The following is an 8,390-nucleotide window of genomic DNA, read 5'->3' on the forward strand; positions in this document are numbered from 1 at the left end:
TCCTCCCGTGGCAGAAGGGGAGACACACGTGGCTCACACTGTCACATGTATCTGGGGGCAGAAGCACCGGCAGGAAGCCCACTCCACACAATGAGCATGTCAAGAAGAAAGTCTCCACTTGGAGTTGGCAAGGCTTTTTTTTTTTAAGAGTTTATTTATTTGAGAGAGAGAGAAAGAATGGGGAGAGGAACAGAGGGGGAGAGGGACAAGCAGACTCCGCACTGGGTGTGGAGCCTGACGCGGGGCTCGATCTCACACCCCTGAGATCCTGACCTGAGCCGAAACCAAGAGCGCTTAACAAACTGAGCCACCCAGGCGCCCCGGTGTGGCTTTTTTATTAGCGCCTTCCCCAAGCATCCATATCCAGATCACTCTTTCCTTTCTGCATTTGTTCATTTACCGGCCCCTCACTCAAAAAAATGTATTTTGAGTACCTGTGATGTGCCAGGTACTTTTCTGGGTGCTGGGAATACAGCAATAAATCACAAACCACTGCCCTCAGGGAGCTGACCTCATTGTTTCAATAATATTTGTTTTTGTCTTCATGGCAAGTGAGACCTAGTTATCCACCTAGAGTAATGATATAGTTGAATGGTACAGATGGGACCCAAAGATGTTAAAGAGTATGACACAGGTAGGCGACATGACACAGGTAGGAGACGCAGGACTCGTTACTCAGGAGAGGACCAGACAGCCCCTTCCAGCTTCTCTGCCGTTCTGTAGGGTCTGGCTCTCCTTCCCGCCATGGTCTCCAATCGAGAGAGGACACGAGGCATGGAGGGGAGAGGAGGCCACAGCCCTGAGGAAGAGTATCTGGGAGAGCAGTCCCATTGCCAAGGCCAGAGCCAGCTCCTGTGGTGGAGAGCCAGGCTCCACCGGCATGTCCATCAAAGTGACCTGGGTCTGGCTGCACCCCCGGATGCGCCCGGGCTTGGGGCCAGGGGAGACCTTCTCCCCACACTCTTCCCTGGGCAGGCACCCACCCCCAGCTCCCCCTGGGCCCCCAGCCCCCCGCTGGTGCAGCAGTGAAATGGTCCCATTCCCACCCTGTCGGCCAGATGTGCCCCCGGCTCAGGGTGAAGTCCCCGAGAAGGGAAGAAGAGGTTGCTAAGGGAGAGCTCTGTCACCAGTGGGAACGGTTAGGCAAGAGGCGAGGGATTCCCAGAAATGGGACCACACTGCGGCCCCAGGGTGCATGGCTCTGCGACAAGAGGACTCCAGGGGCTGCCCCGCAGCCAGAGCGGGCTGCAGTGAGAGCGGTGGCCAGGGGGCTTGGAGGCCCAGAGGAGCCAGAGACCGCTCCTTCCCACCTGTCACCCCCACACCTTTCCCACCACCAAGGACCGGGCCGGTCCACTCCCCTGAAGACCAGTAATACCAGCATGAGCAGGGCAATGGCAGCTGGGGGACCAGGGAGCCCTAGGGGCTCTGGAGCCACGTTGCCTTGGCTCAAACACAGCAGGGCTGCGTCCTCGCCTCAGGGCCTTGGACAAGAAATTTCACCTCTCTGTGCCCTCATTAAACAATCACGGTCATGGGCACTGGACTGCGTGCCTTCTAAGCAGCACCATACCTAGGCTGCAGGGCTGGGGGACGGCATCGTTACCCTTCTCTGCGGACAGGGAAACCCCGGCCCAGGGTGGGGAGGGGACGGAAACAAGGCCGCACAGCCTATGAATGGGGAACCTGGGACTGGCACCAGGGTTTTCATCGCTAGGTTACCCTGTCTCAGGCAGGTCTGCAGGGCCCACATGTGTCCCGTGGCCACCCTCCCACCAGCACACACCTGTCTCATCTTTCCTCACAGAGACGGCTACAAACACTAACACTGCCTGATGCTTGCCATGGGCCTGGCTCTGTCCTGAAACCTTCACGGGAATTATCACATTTAAACCTCAGACAGCCCGAAGAGGCAGGAATGACTGGTACCCCAAATACAAATGGGGGAACCAAGGCACCAAGAGGCTAATTTACCCAAACTGTCACAGTCGGTAGATGGTAGAGCTGGAGTTGGAACTCACGATCTTGTGTCCCTCTGTCCTGCCGTCAGAGTCCAGATCTGCACCCACCCAGGCTCTTCCTATCTGCCTCCCACCCTTGCCCAGAGCCCTTCTCTCGGCCGGGCTCTGGCCACACAAGCCACCATCCAAGAGGACCTGGCTCTTTTTAGGGCCTCAGTGCTATCTCCTGGCTCAGCTATAAACCCCTTGAGGATGCAGGACGCCCAGGGCGCTGGGAAGCACAGTGCCCAGCCCACAGTTGGGCACCCCATGCATCTCTGTAGATGTCAACTTGTCTCTGTGCCCCCAGCTAGCCCTCAGACAGGAAGCTGATTACATAGGAAGTTGAAAATCCACAACGTTGAACAGAGCCAATGTCAGGATGGGGCCTGCTAGGCCCCTCACCCTGACCTTCTCCTGGCTCCAGGGCAGAAGAGGTGTCCCCCGGGTCCCCAGAGCAGAGAATGGTTCCGGAGAGTAAACACGCCAGCAGGGGAGCGGAAGAGTCCATGTAACCTGCGTGGGGAGCCGTCGGGAGCTGCTGCAGCTGCTCGGGGACCTGGCTGGCCCTGTGGTGAAAACAGAGAAGGGGTCCAGATCAGGAGTGGGGAGAACCAGCAGGGACGGTGGACAGAGCCTTGCAGGAGGGGCGGATGGCTGGCTAAGAGAAAGATGGGGCCAAGCTTCCCTCTCCTCCTTCCCGACCCAGAACTCTGCCTAGGCACCTGCTCCCCCAGCCAGGAGACCCAGAAGCCAGCCAAGAGACACCAGCTGTCGCGTGTGCTCACCACCTCCCAGGACTCAGTTTCACAGTTGGGAAGAGGGCCACTTCCTTACTCGGCAGGTGCAGCAGGTGCAAGGGAAAAGGGCAGAGAAGGGAGGCTGCCTATGCCACAGCCAGAGAGGAGCTGGGGGGCTGGGGGAGACAGGGCGCCCAGAAGTGCCCTGGGCCTGGGGCTGGCTGGAGCAACACAGACGGCTGGGGGTGGGGGGGACGCCAGAGAGGATTAGGGGGATCAGGGCCACAGATCAGACTATGCTGCCGTTGAAGAAAAGCTGAAGCCGGCACTGTTCATGGAGTTGCCCCTGGACATCCAGAGAGGTCCGGGTGCACGTGAACACACACACACACACATGTGTGCATACAGAGTCATACGCTCACTACCTGTCCATGTACACACAGTGTCACAGACCATCACACACGATCAAAGCCAAGCACCTTCCCATCAAGCACAGACCCGAGCACACCCCCAGGATGTGGCCTCCCTAGCCCCACGACAGCCCACAGAGACCCCTGTGTGAGCAGTCATGCCCCCAAGGCCCCAGGGCCCAGCCGCGCCTCACCCAGCTGTCCCTGTGCAGCCCACACATCTTCATCCCTCACCACCTGCCCGACACCGGCCTCCACCCGCCAGCGCCCCACCTGTTTAACTTGGAACGCTGTGCAGCCTAGATACAAGTCCCCCCTGGTCCACTTCTCATGAGACAGCTCGGGGGAGGGGGCAGTCCCCTTCCCTGCACAGCCACTCCACCCTGTCTGCACTGCCCCAGACAGAAGCTGGGGGTTCCACGCACGGTCATTTCTCAGGGCCTGGCCTCAGCCCTGTGGAGCCTCACACACACACACACACACACACACACACACACTCCTTGTAAGGTCTGAGCTCCATCATCAGTGCTGTTCCGTGGACAGGAGATCACCCTAGAAGATCTCAAGGCTAAACAAGATGGCCTGTCTTCGTCTTCGACTTTGCACATACAGTGGCAAGGGCTCCCCTGGGTGTCAGGCACTGTTCTGGGTGCCCCAGGGACACTTCACTATGAGCTAGGCTTCGCTGGCATCCCCGCTGACACAATTCCTTAGAGCCCACCCACTACCCCAAGTCAGGAACCCCTGCTTCAGAGAGAGGGCTATACAGATGAACTGTCCAAGGGGCCAGGTCTGGCCTTATTCCCAGCGGGTCCTTTTTGAGCATCCCAACCAAGAAAGGCTAACCTTGCTGTCCCTGCTTCTTTCCTAGGGGTAGCTTCTGGCCCTGTCCCCAGCCTGACTCATGCAGAGCAGGGACTGGGCAAGGAGTGCCTGCCTCAGTTTCCCCAGGGGCAGGGCTGGGCCTCAGATTTAGTCTGACACAGGAAAGGCCCCTGGAGGCTAGGCCAGGCAGGTCACCAGTAGTCACCTAGGCCCCACTACCTGCAGGTAGCTGCCAGGTAGGCCCAGATGCCTGCTGTTCCTGCCGTCATGGGGCCGGCTGGCTGAGGCTGCAAGATCACCCAGCAGTGGGCCTGAGTGAGAAAGAGCAGGAGGCTGGATCCAGGCCATGGGCCCCAGGAGGCAGCCCCCAAGACAAGTCGTTAGGCTAGAAATCCAGGAAGGGCCCCCAAGGACACAGGAGGGCCAGAGGGCGTGCTGCCCTCGCCCGGACCCGAGGCCCCACAGAAGGGCGGCGGAGCAGTGCCCAGGGAGACATCTCGTGCCACACACATTTAAGAGGCCACCGGCCCCTCTGCCTTCTCCCTCCTCTTCCCTTCGCCTCTCCCACTTTCTTCTCCTCCCCCAGCAACCCCCCCACCACCTGCCAGCTACTCCCACCCTCAGCCCTTTTTATTAACTACCCCCCAGCAGAGACCCTGTGTGGCCCTGGGCGGGCCCTCCCCCCAGGCCACCAGCCTCCTCTCTCGCACAGGAAGGGCAGGGGCCCCTCATGACACGCCTGGCCTGAGTGTGGAGCCCACCTCTCACAGTTCAGAGACCGCATGTGGAGATGGCCCCGTCCCCACTCCTGGGCCTGGCCTTGAGGGCTCACCATGCCCGCCATCCTCCCTGCATCCTGCGCTTCCAAACTCTGCCCTGCTCCTCCCTGCCTCTGGATGGCGAGAGCCACCTTCTCCAGGAAAACTTCCTGGGCTCTAGTGCGGATTTCCCATTGGGCCCAGTGTCTCTGGGAGCCTACCCTGCCCTGCGGCCCCACACCACCCCAGCACAGCTGCCACTCTAGGGACACTCCCTGTGGCGGAGGGGTGGCCTGCCCCCTCCCCCCCCACCCCCCAGGAGGAGCCCAGCCACCTCTCCCTGGTGTCAGGGTCAGGTCCATCCCCAGCCTAAGGCACTTGTCCTTGAAGGAGTGAGAGGAAGCAGCACTCTGAGGTCAGCCAAGGTCAGAATGCCGAACTTCCCCTGCCCTCCATAGGAAAGTTGCCCCAGAGCCTGGGGACATCTTTCTATCCTGGGGACTGAAGCCCCTGCTCAGGCAGGGGGATGGCAAACATGACCTAGACAGCTCCTTCCAGCACAGGATGCTCACCAGGTAGAACAAGATTTTTGGTGGCTTCCCCACACATCAGAATATCAATTCCCTGTACCCTTCACCCACCAGGCCCAGGCCTCAGACTCTAGCCCAGAATGTCTATGGCTCATGGGCCCAGCCACAGGGCTACCCAGACACCGTCAACCTTCTGAGGTCCTCGAGGCCAAACCAGCCCTGAAAGAAGCCCAGGGCCTGCCTTCTGCTGCCCCACTGGAGACCCCAGGAACCGCCAGGGCTTCCTCAGCTCTGTTCCAGTAGCCCCAGGCATCTGAGTATTGCCTCATGCGAGCTGAAAGCAAGAACCACTTGGCAATGTTTTCAAATTCACACTTATTGTGGACCTACCATGTGTTGGCTACAGTTTTTCACATCTCTCATTAGTTTTATGTCACTTGAAGAGATAGGTGGGCACCTGGGTGGCTCAATCAGTTAAGCGTCCAGACTCCTGGTTTCGGCTCAGGTCATGATCTCAGGGTCATGAGACGGAGCCCTCCCCCCACCCACTGTGGGCTCCACGCTCAGCGGGGCATCTGCTTGAGAGTCTCCCTCCCCCTCTGCCCCTCCCCCTGCTTGTGTGCACGCACTCTCTTTCAAATGAATCTTTAAAAAATAAAGAGATGGGAATTACTTCTCCCCACTTTACAGATGAAAAAACTGAGGTTCAGAGATTTTCCCTCGTGTGCTCAGGTGGAGCGAGGATGCCCGCCCTTCCTTTGCCTGTGAAGTTGCACGATGTCTCTCTGTCTCTCAGCACCAGGCATAGGACTGGATTCCAGGAGGTGGGTGCAAAGCGCTCTGTGCCTCTTGCCTTGCTTTCCCTGCTTTGCCTCATCCAGGCCTCGTCCCAGGGATTTTCATCAGCCCTAATCTACAGATGAGGAAACAGGTCCAAAGAGGCCAAGGCCAGAGCAGGGGGCTGGTGGAGTGGAGGACAGGTCCTGTTTAAACGGCCTAGAGCAGCACTCCCTTCCTTCTACCCCTTTCCGGAGCTCTCCTGCCCCTGGGCCAACCACAGTCTCCTCAGGGTACCCCCAAAAAGCCCCCTGCCAGAGCCAAGCTGAGCAATGAGGCTCTGGACAGCTGACAGCCCTGGTTCCTATGGGGAAGGGGCAGGGGCAGGTCACAGAGGAGCTGCTGGGCTTGGCCTCAGTGGTTTCCCACTTCCCTGTCCAGAGCCTCAGGGCTGGAGGAGAGGTTTACTGCATCCTGGCTGTGGAAGGAATGGGTGCTGGAGCACCTGGAGTGGTGGGGTGGCCACATGGGTCTGGGGAACACGGGGCCAGGCAGTCGCCAGCAGCCTGGAAGCTTGGAGGTGAAGCCGGCAGGTTCCGAAGCCCCCACCTTGCAGGGGGCCAGGGCAGCTGCCCCAGACTGGTTCTAGGCAGGTGACAGGTCTCAGTGGGGAGGAGACACCATAGCCCCCGTCAAATAAGGGAAACAGGAACTGCTTGCATCCCAGCACTGAGGCGCCTCCTTCCCCTTCCCAGTGAGCCGGGCGGGCAGCCCCCTGCCGAAGCTGTGGCCACTGAGTCAGCCTCAGCCGCCTCCCCGGGAAGGGGCCAGAGCAGCGCCGCCTCGCCTGCCTGTCTGCCAGTGGTGGGAATTGAATGAGCCGCCTTCCGGGAAGGCATTTTGGAAACTCTGAAGGGCTGTGTGTGTGTAAATAATGTAAAAATTATGGAACAACAGGCTTGTGACCCAGTGGTCGGACCTGGGCCACCCCTAACCGCAAGGAAGGCTTCCAGTATCCTCAGCCGCCGTGTGCCCAGCTAAAATCCCAGGCTCTACCACACTGAGCAAGCTTGTCAAATAACTGATACCAGTTTGTTTGTTTTTTTAAAGACTTATTTATTTATTTGAGAGAGAGTTGGGGGGGAGGGGCAGAGGGCGAAGGAGAGAAAGAATCTCAAGCAGACTCCCCACTGTGTGTAGAGCCCAACCCAACCCCAGGGCTCGATCTCACAACCCTGAGATCATGACCCTGAGATCACAACCTGAGCCAAAACTAAGAGTCAGACGCTTAACCGACTACGCCACCCAGGCGCCCCAGAAAACTGATACCATTTAACACTCATTCAAGATAATAAAAAAGCAGAATTCTTAGAATACTAGAAATAGAAAAGTAGGAGACTTCTTAAGTCCAGCAAACATCATACTTAATAGTGAAGCCTACAGGATCATTCTTCTAGAAGGAAGAACAAGACAAGCTAGCCCACTAGAACAGCTGCTGGGCCGAGTTTGGGGGTTCCTGGCCTTTTAATAGGACAAGAAAGAGATGCAGGAGAAGAACATAAACCATTGTTATTTGTAGAAAATATAACTACCAGTCAGAAAAATCCAAGACAATCATCTGATGAATATGCATACTATAAAGGGAAATCAGCAAGGTAACCAGAGACAAGATCATCATACAACAATCGTTGCTTCCCTACACACCAAACCAAACCAAACCAAGCAAAAAACCAATGGAAAACTGTAATAGAATTTTGCCATTCAAAACATTAACAAAAACTGTAAGATACCAAGAAACAAGCCCAAGAGGAATGTATAAGACCTATACGAAGACAGCTATAAAGGGGCACCTGTGTGGCTCAGTCAGTTAAGCATGTGCTTTTGGCTTGGGTCATGATCCCCGGGTCCTGGGATCGAGCCCCATGTTGGGCTCTCTGCTCAGCGGGAGCCTACTTCCCCCTCTCCCTGCCGTTCCCTTCTCTCTCTCTCTTTCTGTCAAATAAATAAAGGAAATCTTTAAAAAATATATAGAGATTTTTTAAAAAGACAGCTGTAAAATTTGGTTGAAGGACATGATAGAGCTAAGTATACGGAGAACTATGTCATGCCCCATAACAAGATTATTCCACATAAAGATGTGGGGTCCAACCTGACTTGATCTTTGAATGCATTATGACCCAACCAAAATCATGAGATGCTTTAATGGGATCTGACAAGCTGGTTTTCATATTCATGTGAAAGAGAGTATGTACAAAAATAGCAAAGAAATTTTTGAAAATTAAGAACAAAGATGGAGGACTTGTCCCACTTGATATAAAACTAAACTATAACAGTCTAGTGATTTTTTTTT

Source organism: Leptonychotes weddellii, chromosome 10 (assembly GCF_054177405.1).
Source record: "Leptonychotes weddellii isolate Sample4059 chromosome 10, ASM5417740v2, whole genome shotgun sequence".
NCBI lineage: Eukaryota > Metazoa > Chordata > Mammalia > Carnivora > Phocidae > Leptonychotes > Leptonychotes weddellii.